Genomic DNA, 20,502 nt, shown 5'->3' on the forward strand with positions numbered 1-20,502 from the left:
TAATCCCAGCTACTCAGGGGGCAGAGGCAGGAGAATTGCTTGAACCCAGGAGGCGGAGGCTGCAGTGAGCCAAGATCACAACATCACACTCCAGCCTGGGGGACAAGAGTGAGACTTCGTCTCACCAAAAAAAAAAAAAAAAAAAAAGAAACCAAAACCAAAAAACACCACTAACAAATATTTTTCACCCTACAAGAGAATTTCTTGGCCTGGTACCGTGGCTCACGCTTGTAATCCCAGCACTTTGGGAGGCCGAGGCAGGCAGACCACGAGGGTCGAGAGATCAAGACCATCCTGGCCAATATGGTGAAAACCTGTCTCTACTAAAAATACAAAAATTAGCTGGGTGTGGTGCCGGGCGCCTATAACCTCAGCTACTCGGGATGCTGAGGCAGGAGAATTGCTTGAACCTGGGAAGCGGAGGTTGCAATTAGCCGAGATTGCGCCACTGCACTCTGGCCTGGCGATAGAGCAAGACTCTGTCCCGAAAAACAAAAAACAAAAATCAGCCAGGTATGGTGGCGGATGCCTGTAATCTCAGCTACTCGAGAGGCTGAAACAAGAGAATTGCTTGAACCTGGGAAGCAGAGATCGTGCCACTGCACTCCAGCCTGGGCAACAGAGCAAGATTCCATCTTTAAAAAAAAAAACACACACACACAAGGAAGACTATGAGGCAGGAGAATTGCTTGAACTCAGTGATTCGAAATTGTGCTACTACACTCCAGCCTGGGCAGTGGAACAAGATTCCATCTCAAAAATAAACAAACAAAAAATAAAAGGAGAACTTCTAGATACCAAAAAAGAAGGAAGACTATGGACCACACCATATGATTTATAAAATGGAAACTTCTACGTTCCTAGATTGCTAAAAAGCCCAGTGTGAGCCTGGGGGAACTTTATGAAGGGTCCGGCTCAGGTGTGCTGCTCTGCGGCCTCTGGAAGACCCACGCTGAGGCCACATCGGCATGGTAGTGTCCTGTGCACCCAGAAAGTGAGCAAAAATACCTCCCCTCAAGTGACATGGGCTCAAAATTAAAAATACTTCAACTCAAATACTTGCTCAGAATGTTCTGTTTGCTGAACACCAGATTATCTGGGTCAAAACCCAAGCCTCCAGTTTATAACTAGAAAATGAGTGTTCCTCAGAGTTCTACCCAAATCACAAGGGCATCATCTCCCACACCACCTTATTTGCATCGCTACTTGCACATACGCAAACACATATACTGCAACCAGAACTCAGGACTTCCCCTTAAGTCCCTTCTTCTCTCCCCATGTATTCCCGAAATGGGAACTCCATGTAGGCCCATGCCACACTGTCAGTTGCAGGTGCCCACAGCAGCCACCGTGTTCTTCTGCCTGGCTCCCACACCATTTTGTGTGAGCAGCTGTCATCAGCCTCACCCCCTCCCAAGTCTTACGGAGAATCACTAGAAAATAATTCCTGTAGTTTCTTCTAACCAAAGACACCAAGTTGGGAAGAAGATCTATCCCATCTATACCATTCATCACTCCTCCTACTTCTCCTCCTCTTTTTTTTTTTCTCCTCCTCCTCCTCCTCTCTTTCTTTCTCAGCTTGCTCCTCTCAACCTGGCCCTCAACCATAACTCTTCTCTCCTTCCTGATTTACAGAGCTGAAGTTTCCTGGCACATCAGGGGATGCAAAGAGTTACAAATGGCAGTGTGAGAAAGGGCCTTTAATACATCTTTCAGCGGTGCTGACCTGCAGCCAGAATTTACCAGCTCTTCCTCTGTTCTAGTGCCATTGATCACCAAAGCAACAAGAAATATCTGAACTAGAGGCAGCCACTCCAGTTTATCTGATTTCTGTGTTGCTATTGTTCAACAAAAACCCTAATACAAATCAAGCACTGTGTAATGTGGGTGTCCTAAGACCAACACAACTCTTTTCTTCTTCTTACTATTACTACCTTAGTTCAGATCACCAACACCCCCCTCACCTAAATTACCTCAATGCCTCCATTTTCCCCAATCCCAACATATTCTCTGTATTGTTCCCAGAATAATCTGTCCAACGAAACATCTGATGGCGTCAATGTTGTAAAGAAAAACACGTTCTCTTTTAAAATCTTTAATACATTCCCTCAGAACTCACAGCAAAGTTCCAACATGGTGAAGCTTACAAGACGCTTTGTGATCTAACTTCTGCTCATTTTCCCAGGCTCGTCTCTTGTCCCTGGCCTCCCTGGAGATCTCCAGATATGCCCCCTTCTCTCTACTCATGCTTCTCACAATTATAGGAATACACTCTTCTCATCCCTTCATTTGTTAATTCTCATTAGTCTTCAAAGTCTCAGCCTAGACATGAATTCCTGTAGGTAGCTTCCCCTAACTCAAGGCTGGGTCAGAGCCCCTCCTGGAGTTGACACCTTTGGAAATATCTAATCAGCCCATGAGCCACACTTCCCTCTTCAAAAACTGAGCCTCACTTGCCCACTTCCCCAATTTACAGTCACTGTCCCCAGAGCCATGTTTTTACTATGACCTTGCCAATTAGACCAGGGTTAAACCCTTCATTGAAGAAAATTAGAATTCCCTCCCCAAGAATTTGGCACAGGGACAGGCCATCCAGCCTCCTGGTCAGGCTTCAACATGTAAACCCGGGAAGGAGCTGTGGGGTGTTCATATCCCTCTGTGGGGACAAAGAAGCATGAGGCCAGTCTGCAGAGAAGAGTGCAGCCCACCAGCAGAGAAAGACGACTTCTGGGGCTCCCAATGACTCTCCAGTTCCTGGTTCTGTAATAGTCCTATTCTGACATACTGCTACATTTTTATTTTTTTAAATCCTCTCTTTTGTTTAAGAGAGCTCAGTTGTTTTTTCTCTAAGTCGAAGTCTTAATACATCCTTCCTGTGCTCATTTACCACATGCTTCAATAGCCTGTTCACTAGTTTGTATTTTTCACTGGCAGTTGTAACCTCCTTAAGGACAAATGTTTTATTCACTATTAATATATCTCACACACACTATTCAGTACACCATAGGTATTCAAAAATTGTTTATTGAATTAAGGTCATAGTGAATACTTACTGCATGCTGATGATGTACCAGGCACTACTGTATTCACTCACTCAATTCTCACAAGAAGAAAAAGTAATTACTGTTTTGTTTTGGGGATGTTCTCTCGCTGTATTGCCCAGGTTGGAATGCAATGGCACCATCTCGGCTCACTGAAACCTCCGCCTCCCGGTTTCAAGCAATTCTGCCTCACCCTCCCCAGTAGCTGTGATTACAAGCGCACTCCACCACCCTCAGCAGATTTTTGTATTTTTAGCAGTGACAAGGTTTCACCATCCTGGCCAGGCTGGTCTTGAACTTCTGACCTCGTGGTCCACCTGCCTCAGCCTCTCAAACTGCTAGGATTACAGGCATGAGGCACAGCGCCCAGCCCTAATTACTGTGTTTTTTATACCTACTTTGCAAATCAGAAAATTAAGGTGCAGAAAAGTTACTAGCCCAAGATCACAAAACTAGCAAATGGAATTTAAGTCTACACCATTTAGGTGGGATTTAAGACAAGCTGAGAATTACGCGTATGCAATCTGACTCCAGAGACCACGCTCTTAAGGAGGCCTCACCCTGCTTAATAGAAGAAAGAAAGATGCAAGTCACAGTACCTTTTCCTGAGTAGCTTATAGCATTCTTTTCTTTCTTTCATATGGTTTGTCATGGTTTTGTGACACCCATTTGGTACCGTATCTTATGCAGTCATGCTGGGTCCGGAATTGGCGGGTTCTTCGTCTCACTGACTTAAAGAATGAAGCCGCGGACGCTCCCGATGAGTGTTACAGTTCTTAAAGATAGCGTGTACGACGTTTACTCCTCCTGATGCTCTGACGTGCACAGAGTTTTTTCTTTCTGGTTGGTTCCTGGTCTCGCTGACTTCAGAAGTGACGCTACATATATTCGGGGTGAGTGTTACAGCTCACAAAGACAGAGCAGACCCAAAGAGTGAGCAGAAACGACACTTACTACACACCACAAAAAAAAACAAATCTTCACCTTACTGCTGCTGCCGAGGGTGGCTTGCTTTTATTCCCTTATTTGGCCCCACCCACATCCTGCTGATTGGTCCATTTTACAGAAAGCTGATTGGTCCATTTTACAGAGCACTGATTGGTCCATTTTACAGAGCACTGATTGGTCCATTTTACAGAGAGCTGATTGGTCTGTTTTGACAGAGTGCTGATTGGTGTGTTTACAAACCTTTAGCTAGACACAGAGTGCTGATTGGTGTGTTTACAATCCTTTAGCTAGACACAAAAGTTCTCCAAGTCCCCACCCAATTAGCTAGACACAGAGCGCTGATTGGTGCATTTACAATCCTTTAGCTAGACAGAAAAGTTCTCCAAGTCCCCACCTGACCCAGAAGCCCAGCTGGCTTCACCTCTCAATGTCTGATATCTATATTCTTCCTCTGTGTCACTCTAGTTATCCTATAAAAATGTCTCATCTTCCTAGCTATATTGGAAGCTCTTTCTCTGAGGTTAGGGACTGAGAAGTACACGTCTCACTATTGCCCTTACATTGGTTGAGGTGCTTTTATTTGCAAATAACAAAAATCCCAACTAAGACTGATTCAGATAATCAAGAGATTTTATAGATGTTTGCACTGAAAGGTCCAAAGGTAGATCTAGCCTAAGGTAAGGATTGATTCATGACTTCACATCACCAAGGACCTTGTTTCCTTTCTTCCCCCATTTCTGGCTTCCTCCTAAAGATGACTTTTGGAGTGGTCCTCCAAAAATATCTGCCAACAGCAATCAAGATCCTTTTCTTCTTTACTCTTATTTAGCATAAAAGAAAGAGAACTGGCCGAGCGTGGTGGCTGACTCCTGTAATGCCAGCACTTTGGGAGGTTGAGGTGGGTGGATCACCTGAGGTCGGGAGTTCGAGACCAGCCTGACCAACATGGAGAAACCCTGTCTCGACTAAAAATACAAAATTAGCCGGGCGTGGTGGCGCATGCCTGTAATCCTAGCTACTCGGGCAGCAGAGGCAGGAGAATCACTCGAACCTGGGAGGCAGAGGTTGTGGTGAGCCGATATCGTGCCATTGCACTCCACCCTGGGCAACAAGAGCGAGACTGTCTAAAAAAAAAAAAAAAAAAAAAAGAAAGAGGACACTTGTTTCGATATTCCTAGCAAATTATTATGATTTACTTCAAAAGACATACCCAGTAATTACTGAATCAATCACCATGACTGTGTGTGTGTGTGTGTGTGTGTGTGTGTGTCAGAGAGAGAGAGAGAGACAGAGACAGAGAGAGAGAGAGAGATGAGTTCATCGGTTTAGCCCAAGACACCTGGTGGGCCACATAGAATGTGCCCCTAGAATAATGTGTGGTGTTCAAACCAAAATGGAAGTGGGGGAGAAGCGGGACGTAGAACCTCAGGATTGGCAGAAGCTTTGAAAGTTGGTCAGTACAGCCCCTCTTATAATGCTTCTACCTCCTAGAATAATCATTTTCTTTGAACAATTCAATCTTTTAGAATACTGATATCTGAATCTAGACCCTAGTAGTAGGTTCAAGTTCACTTAGAATAAGCCTAATCTCTTCTCCATGAGAATGCTTTTCTCATTGGAGCATGGCTGTCCTGCTTTCCTTCAGCGGTTCCAAGTGGCAGAGTTTCACACTCTTTCACCACCTGCTTATTGCACAGAAGCCCCCAGGAAGCCCTGATGTTGGGAAAACTGGGAGCTCCCAATATAATGAGCTTCCTTGATGACCTTGGCCACTCCCACTGCTCTGGGCCCAGTTCGTGTAGGGAGCAGGAACAGTTCTTTCTCTCTACGGTGGCCCATGAGGCCCTGTCTGAGGCTGCTGATCTTCCTACTGCAACACATCAGGGCTGGCAAGTGTTGAGCTTTCGGAAGCATATCTGTGAGTATTTTTCCGTCTAACTCGATTTGTTGCTCTCTGGAGAAAAAGGAAGATGTGACCACAGTTCTTTCTTTTGTTGACACCCTGGAACAGATAGAAATGTCTAGCTGTTACAGAGAGTAAACTAAGGAAAGAAAGCCTTTTGTGGCTTCAGAAGCCATTTGCAGAGGGCATGAGTGTTAACACACACCGCTTAGATTCAAAAGCCCAATTTGGTCCTCAATTAGCTTCTCAGGATTGTTTCTCCTCCCATGAGCGTTTCCTTGGCTACAGTTGGAGAGAAGAGAAAAAGTAAAAAAGGGAAAAAAAACGCATAGCCTCAGAGTGCCGTGCAGTGCAGGGAAAGCAGAGTTCACCAGGAGAGGGGGCAGCTGTCTGCCAGGGGTGCCTCGAGCCGCTATTGATTTGCCAATGAGATTCCCTGGCTGGAAGCTGAACTTATTTTGGGTTCCAAAGCAGGCAAGAAGAGGAGAGAATGGGAGTTATCAGGCTAAATGAGACAGCAGAGGAGGTGTGTTTTGTTTGAAGCACCCTCACTCTTGCTTTTTAAAAACTGAAATACAACTGTTGAAGACAAGAATGAAGTGCTAGGGCCTAGTTCTTTTTTTTTTTTTTTTGAGATGGAATCTTGCTCTGTTGCCCAGGCTAGAGTTCAGTGGCGCGATCTCAGCTCACTGTAACCTCCTCCTCCCAGGTTCAAGCGATTCTCCTCCCTCAGTCCCCTGAGTAGCTGGGATTACAGGTGCCCGGCTAATTTTTATATTTTCAGTAGAGACAGGGTTTCACCATCTTGGCCAGGCTGGTCTCGAACTCCTGACCTCGTGATCCACCTGCCTCGGCCTCCCAAAGTGCTGGGATTACAGGTGTGAGCCACTGCGCCCAACCAACGAGGTGCTAGTTCTAACGCCGAGCAGCAGAAGGCAGGGCTCCTCCTGTTTCACAGTGTGGAAAGCAATGAGACGGGGCCTGCCTTCTTGGTCCTGAGCATATTCAGCTCATTGGCTTTTTGGAAGGGGAAACTGAGACATTTTGCACCAGTCTGCTGCTTAGGATTCACAAGCCAAAGCATTCCATCTTGAAGCAAACGATGACAGGGTTCTGGATGGCATCATGCTCTTTAGGAAGTTCTAGTGCCCAAACGTAGGCCCTCCTTCACTGAAGGCAGAAAATTGGATTTTGTGTATGTGTGTCTGGGTTGGGGGGTGTTGGTGATACTGTTCCCATCACCACCACTTTACTGTATTTGACGCCTCCTCCCAGAGTCTTCACTCACTGTTCTGGAAGTGCCCATTTCTCCCTCTTTGCCCTCGATTGCATTTAGCATCCTAGCAGCTGAACTACAATTTTTTAATTATTAGGTTGATAAAAAAGTAATTGCAGTTTTTGCAATTACTTTTAATATTTCTCTTCACAAATCCTGTACGCTTTTGGAAGGGAGGGGCTGACACTTTTGAGCACTCTCCATGGACCAGGCCTAGGGGCAGGTAGTTTTACATCCACTTCTGTGAGATATTTACACCTACCCATATTTTACAGATGAGGAAGGTTCAAGTTGTTCACCCAAGACCCCAGAGCAAATAGATGTAGAGCCAGGATCCTTACCCAACCCTCTCTCTGCTACGCCAGCAGGCATTATCTCATATTTGTTACATTACCATCAGCATGTGTTAGGTTTGGAGTAATAGTCACTGATTTTTTAACAGTACTTTTTAGTTTTTAATTTTTTTTAGAGATGGGGTCACACTCTGTGGTGCAGGCTGGAGTGCAGTGGTGCGATCATAGCTCATTGCAACCTCAGACTCCCCTGGGCTCAAGCAGTCCCTCCACCTCAGCCTCCCAAATAGCTAAGATTGCATGTGCACACCACCAAACCCAGCTTATTTATTTATTTATTTAATTTCTGGTATTCTCGTTCACTTGGTTACATTTGTATAAAGTTCTGATTGCTGGTTGCTCAGATAACAAGTGACAAGGCAGAATTCTTTAAAGCATTAAAGTTCCTTAAACCTAAAGCTAAATCTTGAATACATTATTGAATTATTTAATATCCTGATGGCAAACAGATTGATAGCTGCACATTTGGCATGTTTTGTTTTTTGGATTTTATTTTTCATTGCAGATTTATCTGGCAGTGTAACAGTAAATTTTGTAAACTTGCATCAGGTTTATGAATAAAGAACCACTGAAAAATTTAAAAACAAACAAACAAAAAAAAACAAGTTTCTCTATTGCCCAGGCTGGTCTCCAACTCCTGGCTTCAAGAAATCCTCCTGCCTCAGCCTCCCAAGTAGTTGGGATTACAGGCACAAACCACCTTACCAGTTCACTGCTTATTAGCTTCGTGTTTACCATGTCTATCAGAAATCTGATTTGAAATTAACTAAGAGTATTTATAAATGGAAGAGCATGAGAAATAATTTTTACAATGTCTGTCTTAGTTCAGGCTACTACTATAATAGAATACAATACACTGGGTGGCTTAAACAACAAACTTTTTTTCTCACAGTTCTGGAAGTTGGAAAGTCTGGCAGCAAGTCACTGGCAGCAGAGGATCTCTTCCTGGTTTGCAGATGGCCACCTTCTCATCATATCCTCACATGGCAGAGGTAGGTGAGAGCCAAGCTCTTGCATCTCTACTTAGAAAGGCACTGATCCCACTCATGAGGGTTTCACCCTCATGACCTAATTACCTCCCAAAAGCCCTACCTCCTAACATTATCACACTGGTGATTAGGTTTGTTTTTGTTTTTTGAGACAGAGTCTTGTTTTGTCGCCTAGGCTGGAGTGCACTGGTGCGATATCGGCTCACTGCAACCTCTGCCTCCCAGGTTCAAGCGATTCTCCTGCCTCAGCTGCCCGAGTAGCTGGGACTACAGGTGCGCGACACCACACTCAGCTAATTTTTGTATTTTTTAGTACAGACAGGGTTTCCCCATGTTGGTCATGTTGGTCTTGAACTCCTGGCCTCGTGATCCACCCACCTCAGCCTCCCAAAGTGCTGGGATTACAGGCATGAGCCACCGCGCCCGGCCTTGTTTTTTTTTTTTTTTTTTTAGAGTGAGTCTCGCTGTGTCACCCAGGCTGGAGTGGAGTGCAGTGGCGTGATCCTGGCTCACAGCAACCTCCACCTCCTGAGTTCAAGCCTCAGCCTCCCGAGTAGCTGGGACTACAGGCACATGCCACCATGTCCAGCTAATTTTTTGTATTTTTAGTAGAGACAGAGTTTCACCGTGTTAGCCAGGATGGTCTTAATCTCCTGACCTCATGATACGCCTGCATTAGCCACCCAAAGTGTTGGGATTACAGGCGTGAGCTACCACGCCTGGCCAGTGATTAGGTTTTAAGATATAAATTCAGGAAGGATACACTCAGTCCATAACAATGTCTAATGATATCTTGTAACTCATTTCATATTATTTACTTGTCTTGATAAACTACACACTAGTGTATTTCCAGTTCCACAGATGAAGATAGACTTCCATCTCCAATTTCCATCTTCTCTTAAGGCTTTATTTCAGTTGTACCTGTGAGTAATGGAAATGGCTCTTAACTCATTCTTCTTTGAAAATAATGGACATACAGTAGTTTTGCCACTATGTCAACAGACATATATTCTCTCTCTCTGTCTGCGTGTGCGCGCGCACGCGCATGTGTATGTGTGTGCATCCAGAACTTCAAAAGCAGTTATTATCGGCCATGCTGGGGGCTTCACCTTGATGTTGACTCAGAGGTAAGTACTGTTGCTCCATTTAGCAGTTGGAGAAACTGAAGCTCAGATGATTTTGACTTGCTCAAGGTCACGTAGCTAGGAAGAGGTCACACTGAGGCACAGACCAGGTCTGATTACAAAGTCATGCTCTTAACCACTGCATATACTGCTGCCTCATTTCCCACAGCAGCGGTCAGCAGCTTCTTAAGAAGAAAGAGACTAAGAAGGGTCAAAGATAAGGGATAGCATAACAAATAGAAGTAGTTGACAGACAGTATTTTTAAGATTGGGGGAGTATGGGGGAGTATAGAAAAACATTTCCCACATGTAAAACTATAAAATGACTTTCCGCATATTAAACCTTGTGCAAATAGTTTTGTGACAGCAGTGACTGATGGAAAACACATTAACATGGAGAACCAGCAGCAAGTTAATAATCTGAATTTTAAAGAGGCTTTTTTTCTGACAGATTAGAATCATCTTATAAATTTTTAAGAAATGTGAATAGGTGTCTGACATGAACGATTAAAGGGGAACTATTTAGTATTGCAAAATGAATTAAACCTCTAAAATGTCACCACGCAATTATGAGTAGAGGCAAAACTGCTAAAACTGGAGTAATAAATTGGGAAATTGCCACTTCCAAAAAGAAAAGGAAAATTTTGAAAGTTATTCTACAAACAAAATGCTCTTAATGGGGATGGGTCTGGAAGGCAGGGGTCTAAGCCTTAAGGGTAGGCATTGATAGGATGTGCAACCTGAGCCTCCTAACAGGCACTGTGGTCTGGCAGAGGGAAGGGAACAGCATCGTGATTGGAACCATGGCTTCCTCTTTCTCTTTCTCCTCCCGTGACTCCAGCTGTGCTCTTCCTTCTAGACATGCAATTTCTGTTGAGCACATTCACTGTTTCTCATGGGTGTGATGGCTCCATCATCATATATTTAATAGTTTTCCAAAATCAATACCTCTTCAATGTAGTGCTTTTGAAATCATAGTTCTCCACTGAAAAGTACTCATGATGGTACGTACTTGATAACAACTTCACCCACCAGGGAACATATTATAAAGCGGGCTTGAGAGCATGGTTATAACACAGGGTGTCCATTTTCTTCATCTGCAGCTAATTCTATGGTGTGGAAATACTGCTGACACCAAGAACTTCATTCTGTAATTTAGAACAGAAAAAAAAAAAAATCCCAACTATCCGTATTTCTTAGGAAAGCATGTTAGGAAGGAACATAGGGATTATTCACAGTTCTGAACTCATTGTGAGGGGCAAAAATCACAGATATTTGTTAAATGTCATAATTTTTCTTTCCTCAAATGGTTATTCTTCATGGACGTGAATTTACTCAAATATTTGATGGAAAAGGAAACTGTGGTATTTCAGGCTGACAGTTTGAAGGAGTCTGGGAACTGGAGGGTTTGAATTCAACTCTAGTGAAATAAATGCCATGGTGGTTGATTGGGAGAGTATTTAAAACCTTCTCATACTGATTACCTCTTGTTGTCCTCTCCCAGATACCTCTCCGAAGATGGAGCTTGTCCGGTTTTGGACGGATGGTTTAACAAATTATCAACTAGCTACATAGTAGGAAGCCATTCAAAAGGAAGACGTAGGTAAGTAGTTTTCACGCCTTTTTAAACCAGCTAAAAATCTTCTGCAGAACCCGAAATCACAGAGGAAAGTAAAGAGAACAGCTTTGCTGTAATCCAAGAGGGGGACCTGAAACGCTGTCCATGTGTTCTCTTGGGTGCTATGGGCCAGACACTTCTATATCCCAAGTTTTCTGGAGCACAGTTTAAAAACCATATTAGCCGGGCGCGGTGGCTCAAGCCTGTAATCCCAGCACTTTGGGAGGCCGAGACGGGCGGATCATGAGGTCAGGAGATCGAGACCATCCTGGCTAACACGGTGAAACCCCATCTCTACTAAAAAACACAAAAAACTGGCCAAGCGAGGTGGTGGGCGCCTGTAGTCCCAGCTACTCGGGAGGCTGAGGCGGGAGAATGGCTTAAACCTGGGAGGCGGAGCTTGCAGTGAGCTGAGATCTGGCCACTGCACTCCAGCCTGGGCGACAGAGCGAGATTCCGTCTCAAAAAAAAAAAAAAAAAAAAAAAAAAAACCATATTATACATCAACATGCAATCAGTGATTTCCTTTAGATGATGAAATTAATCTCTCTTTCATTTTTTCTCTCTGTATTTTTTAAATTTCCACAAAATATATTTTTATAAATAGCAGAAAGTAATAATTTTTTTCAAGCGACATATATCAGGATCCCGAAAAAAGTACAGAACTCAGGTTTCTGACTCTTACTGGGGAACAAATAAGTGACAAAATAAAGTGATCCATTTTGGGCCATGTGAGAACAGAGGATTGTAAGAGCGGGATATTTGGTCTTTCCTAATTCAAAGGCTCATGTTTACTTTTCCTTCACCTGGAGATAGCAGGGATAAACAGATGTTTATTTTAACTCTGCCCTAGATACCTTGCAATAGCTTCCAGTGAATACACTGGCCAGATATGCTCTCCCACTGTTTAAGATTGAAGAACAAGTCTGACTTCATTTTGGGAACTCTTGTTACTTAACCTTATGGGCACTGAGGGTGGTCACTTTTAGGAGAATGATGTAAATTACCTGCAGCATTTCTGCCTGAAACCTGTTCCACCCTTTCTTTTTCTAACATGCCATCATCTCCTTTTAAACTCTGAATCTCTGCCAACTCCTTTGTTCAAGTACTCCTTATTCTAGAGCTGTTTCCTAGGCTGGCTTTCCAGTCTTCCTGATTTCCCAGCAGGCTACAGCCAGACCACATCTATCATTTGATGGAGTTTACACTGATAGTGAGCTCAAAAAGTCAGTGTAAGGCCGGGCGCAGTGGCTCATGCCTGTAATCCCAGCACTTTGGGAGGCTGAGGCGGGCGGATCACGAGGTCAGGAGTTCAAGACCAGCCTGGCCAACATAGTGAAACCCTGTCTCTACTAAAAAATACAAAAATTACCCAGGCATGGTGGTGCATAGCTGTAGTCCCAGCTACTCGGGAGGTTGAGGCAGGAGAATCACTTGAACCTGGTAGGTGGAGGTTGCAGTGAGCCGAAATCGCGCCACTGTACTCCAGTCTGGGTGACAGAGCAAGACTCTGTCTCGGGGGGGGGGGGGGAGGAAGTCAGTGTGATGGGGTCATCCCAAGAGCAAATAATCCACTAGTTATAAAAGTACCTACTTTGGAGTCAAGCAGTCAGACCAAAATCTCTGCTCTGCCATTTCTATGCTGCATGACTTCTGCCAAATTAGTTAATCTCTGTAAGACTCAAGTTTTTCATTAAAAAAATAAGAATAATAAATAAAACCTGCCTCACAGCATTGTGTCACAGGCTTCCTATAAGAATTAAATGAAATCATTTATATAGAACACTTGTCACAACTTGTGGCATATTTTTTAAGAACTCAAATGATAGCTATTTATTATTATTATTATTATTATATGCTTAATATTTCTATTCTAGATTCTGGAACAAGGGAGGTGATGACGGTAGGGAGGAAAAGATCATGGACTTGTCCAGGAGACCTCAATTCTACTTGCTCAACCTGTGTGCTGTGAAGTGAAGCTATTGTACTAGATGAGGATCTCACCAGACAGGGTCCCAGTAAGACACAGATGGTGAACTTAATGAGTGAATTAAAAGGAGTTTAATCAAGGGATTATTTACAGAGGTGTGGACAGGGTTAAGGGAGACCATGAAGCATCCAGGGATTCACATCAGCAAGGAGCCACTGCCACCCTTGATCCCCACCTGAATGGAACAAGGGTAGGGAATGGTGTTCCTAGAAGCTGGTAAGAGTTGGAGCCCTGGAAGAGAGCCAGCCCACAAGAGCTGTATAGAGGAATTCAGGCACTACAAAAACCCTAGCCCAGCAGGAAAAAGCAAAGGAATATATTCCAGATTTGTCTCTCCTCTGATTACTAATCACTGATGGTATCTTGCTAGTTAAATCCATCAGAAAACCATGGTATGTGGAAGTCAGTGTGCTGCACAGAGCAGGGCAGAGAAGGGAGGGAGAGTAGGCAGAGAGAGTAACCAGCCTGGCAGATTTATGATTCTGAAAGTCTCAGAAAGTCCACTACACTAAGCTGGTCTGGAAGAATGCGTTAGGTAGGTGCAATGGCTCAGCAATAGATACCCTAACTCCTCCCAGGAAAACTGCGAACCCAAATTGCTGAGCTTAGGTCGGGAAATGGAGATCCCAGATATCCCTTGGGATGTGAACTATGGCTCCAAGAATCATGAGAGGCAGCTTCAAAGAAGCACAACCTAAACTACAAACCAGGCAGACGATCCAACAGAGATGTCAGGCTGAAGGAGCTGAGTAGAGACAGAATTCTGAGAAAAGGATAATGCAGAGCCCTCAAGTAACTAGTGATTGATGATGACGTTTGGAATACAAGTACGGGGCTGGGACTGGGGACTTTCTGAGATACTAAAGTGCATTTGTCAGAGCTCTTCAAGGGCCTCTGTGGTTCAGGAATAGAATGGTATACAATTCATTTGCTCATTAATTAATTACTTAATTCAACAAGTATGTAATTTTTTAAATTGAGATGGGGGTGCAGTCTCACTATGTTGCCTAGGCTGAACTTGAACTCCTAGGCTCAAGCAATCCTCCCACCTCAGTCTCCTGAGTAGCTGGGACTTTAGGTGTGTACCACCATGCCTGGCTCCAACAAGTATGTACTGAATTATCTTGTCTGTGCTAGGCAGGGGGCCAGGTGCTAAGGCTAGAGCAATGAAAAAAACACCCTGTCCTGAAGGAGCTCGACTAGATGACTCCTCGAATAGGGTCAACAGCCAATCACAACACAGTATGTATGATGAGTGGTCCTGAGGGATCAGAGAAGAAGGACATAACACTAGTCTGGGTGGGTAAGGAGAGCTTCTCAGGGAGGGGATCTCTATGCTGACCCTGAATTCTGAATTAGCCAGAGAGGGCAGGGTCAGAGAGGGAGGTGGGAACAGCTGGAGGAAGCTCCCATGTATTTAGGGGACTGCTAACAGTTCAGTAGAGTAAATGGGAAGTGACAAAAGTTGAGGCTGGAGGGGTAGGCAGAGGCAGATCCTAATAAGCATTTTTTGTTAGGGTGAAGACACTGAAGTCAATGGACAGGGAAGTGACATGATCAGATTTGAATTTCAGAAAAATCATTCTGGTTCCAGTGTGAAGGGCAGAGAAAGGGAGACTGGGCACAAAATACAGGGAGACCAGTAAAAAAGATGTTTCAACTATCTGAGAGAGAAACCATGATGTTTAGATATGCCTGAACCAGGGAGTACTAGTGGACATGAGTGAACAGACTCAGACACATTTGGTGGAAAAGCTGGCCAGGCTACGTGGCTGTCAGGATATCAGGATGAGAAAGAGGGAGAACTCTAGCTTGGTCACTGGGTTGCTGCTAATGCCAGTCACTGAGAGTCAAGCTACAGATGAATGAGGCACAGCTGGGTAGAGGGCTATGTGGGAACAGTTTGATAAAGATGTCTCTCTCTTTTTTGTGTGTGAGTCAGCATGCTTCATATGATTGAGAATAAATCATTAAACAGATTACACTTCATGTTATATTCTGAAAGTTTGTATTACCCCAAAATTCATATGTTGAAATATAATCCCCCGTGCAAAAATGACTGAGATTATTAAGAGGTGGGATCTTTAGGAGGTGTTTAGATCATGAGGGTGGAGCTTTCATGAATGGGATTAGTGCACTTATAAAAGTGGCCCAAGGGAGCTGTTGGCCCCTTCCACCATGTGAGAATACAATGAGAAGGTGCCATCTATAAAGAAGTGGGCCCTCATCAGACACCAAATCTGCTAGAGCCTTGATTTTGGACTTCCCAGCCTCCAGAACTGTGAGAAATAAATTTCTGTTGTTTATAAGCCATCTAGTTTATGGTATTTTTGTCATAGTAGCCCAAACATACTAAGATACTTCATAAATGTGTTAATGGTATTGCTGGGCTGGGGTCAGGGGAGTGTCCCCATCCTATAAGACTGGGAAACACTGAATTAAATGAAGCTAAACAGTTTTTGTTATCTCAGAACTTCTCAGAGTAATTAATAGCCTAGGGCCTTTGATGTCCTAAACAGGATATCACTTGCTGTATTTATCAAATCTATTTTATCCCCATCCCCCCACACCACCACACAACACCTATTTATATCCCTTGTAAATGAATTTCTCAGAACAGTGTTATTTAAAGTGTAGCCCAAAGACCAGCTTCAGTTTGCAAACTATTATAGTCTATGACAAGATAAGTACAGAAATTGAGACTGTTTAGAAAATTTTAAAAGCAATTTTGTGTCTTTGAATCTAATACAAAATCTAGGTTTGTATTTTGTATGTCTGCTTTTTCATCTTATTTTTCTAGTGAGTTATTTCTTTGTATTTTACAAAACTGTCAGCAAAGGATTAAAAGTTAAAAACAACAACGACCACACACACACAGACACACACACACATACACACACAAAAACAAAACAAAACAAAACAAAGCTGGTCCTTTACCACTGGTGGTTTGAGTGTCTCAGAAGGCCCTATGGAAACATGCTAGCTCAGTGGCTCTCAAATATGGCTACCTGTTTTCATATCCTGAGGAACTTATACAGATCTTGGGTTCCACCCCCAGAGAGTAAGACATAATTCATCTGGGAAGCAGCCTGGCACTGGGATTTGGAAAGATCTCTAGATGATTCTAATGTGTACCCAGGTTGAGAATCAGTGTGGCTCAAGGAAAAGCTCAGGTTCCAGGGTGTTCTTGATTGTACTCTCACACACCTGTACAAGGATCAAGGGGGAATTGGGAGGTGGCGGAGTGGGCCCTGGCTGCACAGAGGAATCACCAGGACTCTTTAAAATGGACTTAGTCCTGGGCCCCTCCTAAACCAATGAGATCAGAATCTTTGCTCATAGTTTCTGGGCACTGGTATTTTAAATAAATGATTCTAGATCATTCCTAAGGCAGCCAGGGTTGAGAAAGATTGGATTAGGAAGTCTAGTTGCAGATGGAACAGTGTGAAAGTCATCACAATAAAAATGTAGCCATTAATGTTTTTTAAAAAAAGCCTTGACAGGCTGGGTGCAGTGGTTCGCACCTGTAATCCCAGCACTTTGGGAGGCTGAGGCAAGTACATCACGAAGTCAGGAGTTAGAGACTAGCCTGGCCAACACGGTGAAACCCCGTCTCTACTGAAAATACAAAAATTAGCCAGGTGTGGTGGCACGTGCCTGTAGTCCCAGCTGCTCAGGTGGCTGAGGCAGAAGAATTGCTTGAATCCGGGAGGCAGAGGTTGCAGTGAGCCAAGACTGCACAACTGCACTCCAGCTTGGGCGACAGAGACTCCATCTCAAAAAAAAAAAAAAAAAACCTTGACAAATAGAGCCAAGGAAGGCCATGTAGAGAGGGTTCTCATGCTTGTGTGCCTGATAACAAAAAAGAGTCTGGAAAAAATACAACCTTACACAAAAGCCATCACAACGTTATACGAAAAATATTTCTGCAAGGGCATCTGCCCAACAACTGCCTGTCCAACCTCAAACTGGCATCATCCTTGTTATTGATCTTTGTAGCCAAGGATAATTATTTCAAAACAATTAGGTAATCCTTCTCTTTTTTTCCTTCAAAAACCTTTGTCTTCCTTTACCTCCCTGAATATGTACATGGTTTACTATGGTACGCATATTCCCATTGCAATGATCTATTCCCAAATAAATAGCTTGTCTTTTAGACAGTCTCTCTCTGTAATTTAGGTTGACAACAGTTAAAAATGGAGAAGTCAATTCATTGCTTCCCCCAGGGCCTAGAGTCAGTAGACCTCGGGATTCCAAATGTTTACCTTTTCTGGGTCTACAAAGCCAGGCAGCCATGGCTGTACCTGGGGTGTTAGGGGTAGAGGGGGCACTCTGGGCCTCACCATAGAGACTAATGAGAGGTTGAAAGGTTCTGGCACCCAAAGTAGCCTCTGAGTTCTTGCACCAGCCTCCTTCCTGCTCCTAGCTGATGCTATAACTTCTGGGAGGAAGTTAAGCACCACTTACACTTATTTTCCACGGAACCAAAGTAACTGAGCGGCAGGTTTTCTGAGAGAAGCAAAAAGGCGTGGCTCTTTATGCCTAAAGTTGTAGCCTTTGTGCTAAGAAACTACTTTCAGCCCTTGTGACAGCTGCGTTTCGGCATGTCCATTACTTCCTAATGCGTCCCCTGGAAGAGTCCAGCTGTTTATTTCCATCAGTCACTGAAACAGACGCCTTTTACTTGGGAAAAGCACAAATGCATTAGGACTTTGTGTCTAAAAGGAAGAAAGAGAGAGGAAAGGGGAAACACATGCAGTGTAAACAGTGGCTCTGACATTTGCTGGTAGAAGTTGGGGGGAAATGATTACAGCTATTTAACAAAAATTTGTAGGAGAGTGACGGGACAGGCCTGGAAGCAACTGAATATGCCCATTTTGTTGCCATGCCGCTAAGTATGATAACAGTGATTTCTCACAATGAAACTCTGGAACATACCATTGTCTTGCCTATGTGACTGTTATGGTCTGAATGCTCGTGACCTCCCAAAATTTGTATGTTGAAACCTAGTCCCCAGTGTGGTAGTATTAAGAGATGGGGTATCTAGGAGGTGATTAGGTCATGAGAGCAAGTCCTCACCAGTGGGACTGGTGCCTTGTGAAAGAGACCTGAGGGAGCTTGTGTGTCCCTCCTGCCATGTAAGGACACAACTATTAATAGAAAGCACCAACTGTGGTGAGAGAAACCTCACCAGACAGCACATCTGCTAGAAACTTGATTGTGAACTTCTCAGCCTCTAGAACTGTGAGCAACACATTTTACTGTTTATAAACTGCTCAGTCTAAAGCATGTTTTGTTATAGCAACATGAGTGGACTAAGACAGTGGCCAACATCAATTTTACCGAATGCTACAGGACAGTAATATTTGAAATTGTCCTGAAGTACAGCTTTGTATTGAAATCCTTAGTTCAAAAAAATCTATTATAAACAATATGAAACTCCAAAACCAAAGAAATGTTTAATAACAACAAAAGCTCAATAAGTAAGATCTCCTTACAGCAGGACACTCAGCCTTAGAGACATTAAGAAGGTGTCATAATTTGGTTTCTAGTTTGGAAAGCTCACAGATGATTTGGACTATGTAGATACTAGTCATTGTTTATGTCTGTTATGTTATAAACTGTTCAATAGTTGTAATTTTGCTATTGCTGTTTTACACAACTTAATCATTTATCCAAAAACCTCAAGTACTTACAACGTGCTAGGCATAAACAGCCATCATGTTAGGCCTGGGTTTCAATCCATAAATGAGCAAAGCAGGCATGGTTGTTACCTTCATGGAGTTCTTCTTTTAGTGGAGAAAATAACCATCAAACAAAGAATTTATTATGATAGTGGTAAGAGGTCCATTAAAAATGTACGGGACTGGGTTGGGTGAGATGGCTCACGCCTGTAATCCCAGCACTTTTGGAGGCCGAGGTGGGTGGATCACGAGGTCAGGAGATCGAGACCATCCTGGCCAACATCGTGAAACCTTGTCTATACTAAAAATACAAAAATTAGCTGGGCATGGTGGCACGTGCCTGTAATCCCAGCTACTCAGGAGGCTGAGGCAGGAGAATTGCTTGAACACGGGAGATGGAGGTTGCAGTGAGCCGAGATCGTGCCACTGCACTCCAGCCTGGGCATCAGGGCAAGAATCCGTCTCAAAAAAAAGAAAAAAAAAAAAAGAAAAGAAAAAGAAAAAAGAAAGAAAAGAAAAAGAAAAAACAATGTACGTGCTTGGCCGGGTACAGTAGCTCAAAGTGCCTGTAATCCCAGCACTTTGGGAGGCTGAGGCAGGGAGAATTGCTTGAACCTGGGAGGCAGAGATTGCAGTCAGTTGTGCCACTGCACTCCAGCCTGGGTGACAAAGTGAGACTCCGTCTCAAAAAAAAAAAAAAAAAAAAGGCCAGGCACGGTGGCTCACGCCTGTAATCCCAGCACTTTGGGATGCTGAGGCAGGTGGATCACAAGGTCAGGAGTTCGAGACCAGCCTGACCAATATGATAAAACCCCATCTCTACTAAAAATACAAAAAAAATTAGCCGGGCGTGGTGGCACATGCCTGTAATCCCAGCTACTCAGGAGGTCGAGGCAGGAGAATTGCTTGAACCTGAGAGGCAGAAGTTGCAGTGAGCCAAGATCTTGCCACTGCACTCCAGCCTGGGCGACAGACGGAGACAGAGGGTCTCAAAAAAAAGAAAAAGAAAAAAAAAATGTATGTGATTGGTGAGGTGCAATGGCTCATGCCTGTAATCCCAACTGCTTTGGAAGGCTGAGGTGGGAGGACCACTTGAGCCCAGGAGTTTGAGGCTGCAATGAGCTATGATCACACCATGGCACCCCAGCCTGGGTGACAGAGCAAGACTCCATCTCTAAAACTAGACAGTAAAAACTAGGCCAGGTGTGGTGGCTCATGTCTGGAATCCCAGCACTTTAGGAGGCCGAGGTGGGCGGATCACGAGGTCAGGAGTTCGAGACCAGCCTGGCCAACATGGTGAAGCCCCGTCTCTACTAAAAATACAAAAATTAGCCGGACACGGTGATGGATACCTGTAGTCCCAGCTTCTCAGGAGACTGAGGCAGGAGAATCACTTCAACCCAGGAGGCGGAGGTTGCAGGGAGCCGAGATCATGCCACTGCACTCCAGCCTGAGTGACAGAGCAAGACTCCATCTCAAGAAAAAAAAAAAAAAAGAAAGTAAAAACTACAAAAGTACACAATCATCTCTTTGCTTTCCTTCCCTTAGAAAAAAAACTTTTGCCTCCCTTTCTCCC

The 20,502-nt window shown here is 43.9% G+C and overlaps 1 long non-coding RNA gene across 1 annotated transcript in view; it reads left to right on the top strand.

The window, feature by feature from the left end:
• The first annotated feature begins 5,827 nt into the window (after window positions 1-5,827).
• The window catches only part of LOC116268872, a 29,007-nt gene continuing 14,332 nt past the window's right edge, over window positions 5,828-20,502 (top strand). Inside the window, exons 1-3 of the long non-coding RNA XR_004176070.1 lie at window positions 5,828-5,907; window positions 8,414-8,513; window positions 11,139-11,237. This is a non-coding gene — a long non-coding RNA (uncharacterized LOC116268872). The remainder of the gene's footprint in view (window positions 5,908-8,413; window positions 8,514-11,138; window positions 11,238-20,502) is intronic.

This window comes from Papio anubis, chromosome 1, assembly GCF_008728515.1.
Source record: "Papio anubis isolate 15944 chromosome 1, Panubis1.0, whole genome shotgun sequence".
Classification (NCBI taxonomy): domain Eukaryota; kingdom Metazoa; phylum Chordata; class Mammalia; order Primates; family Cercopithecidae; genus Papio; species Papio anubis.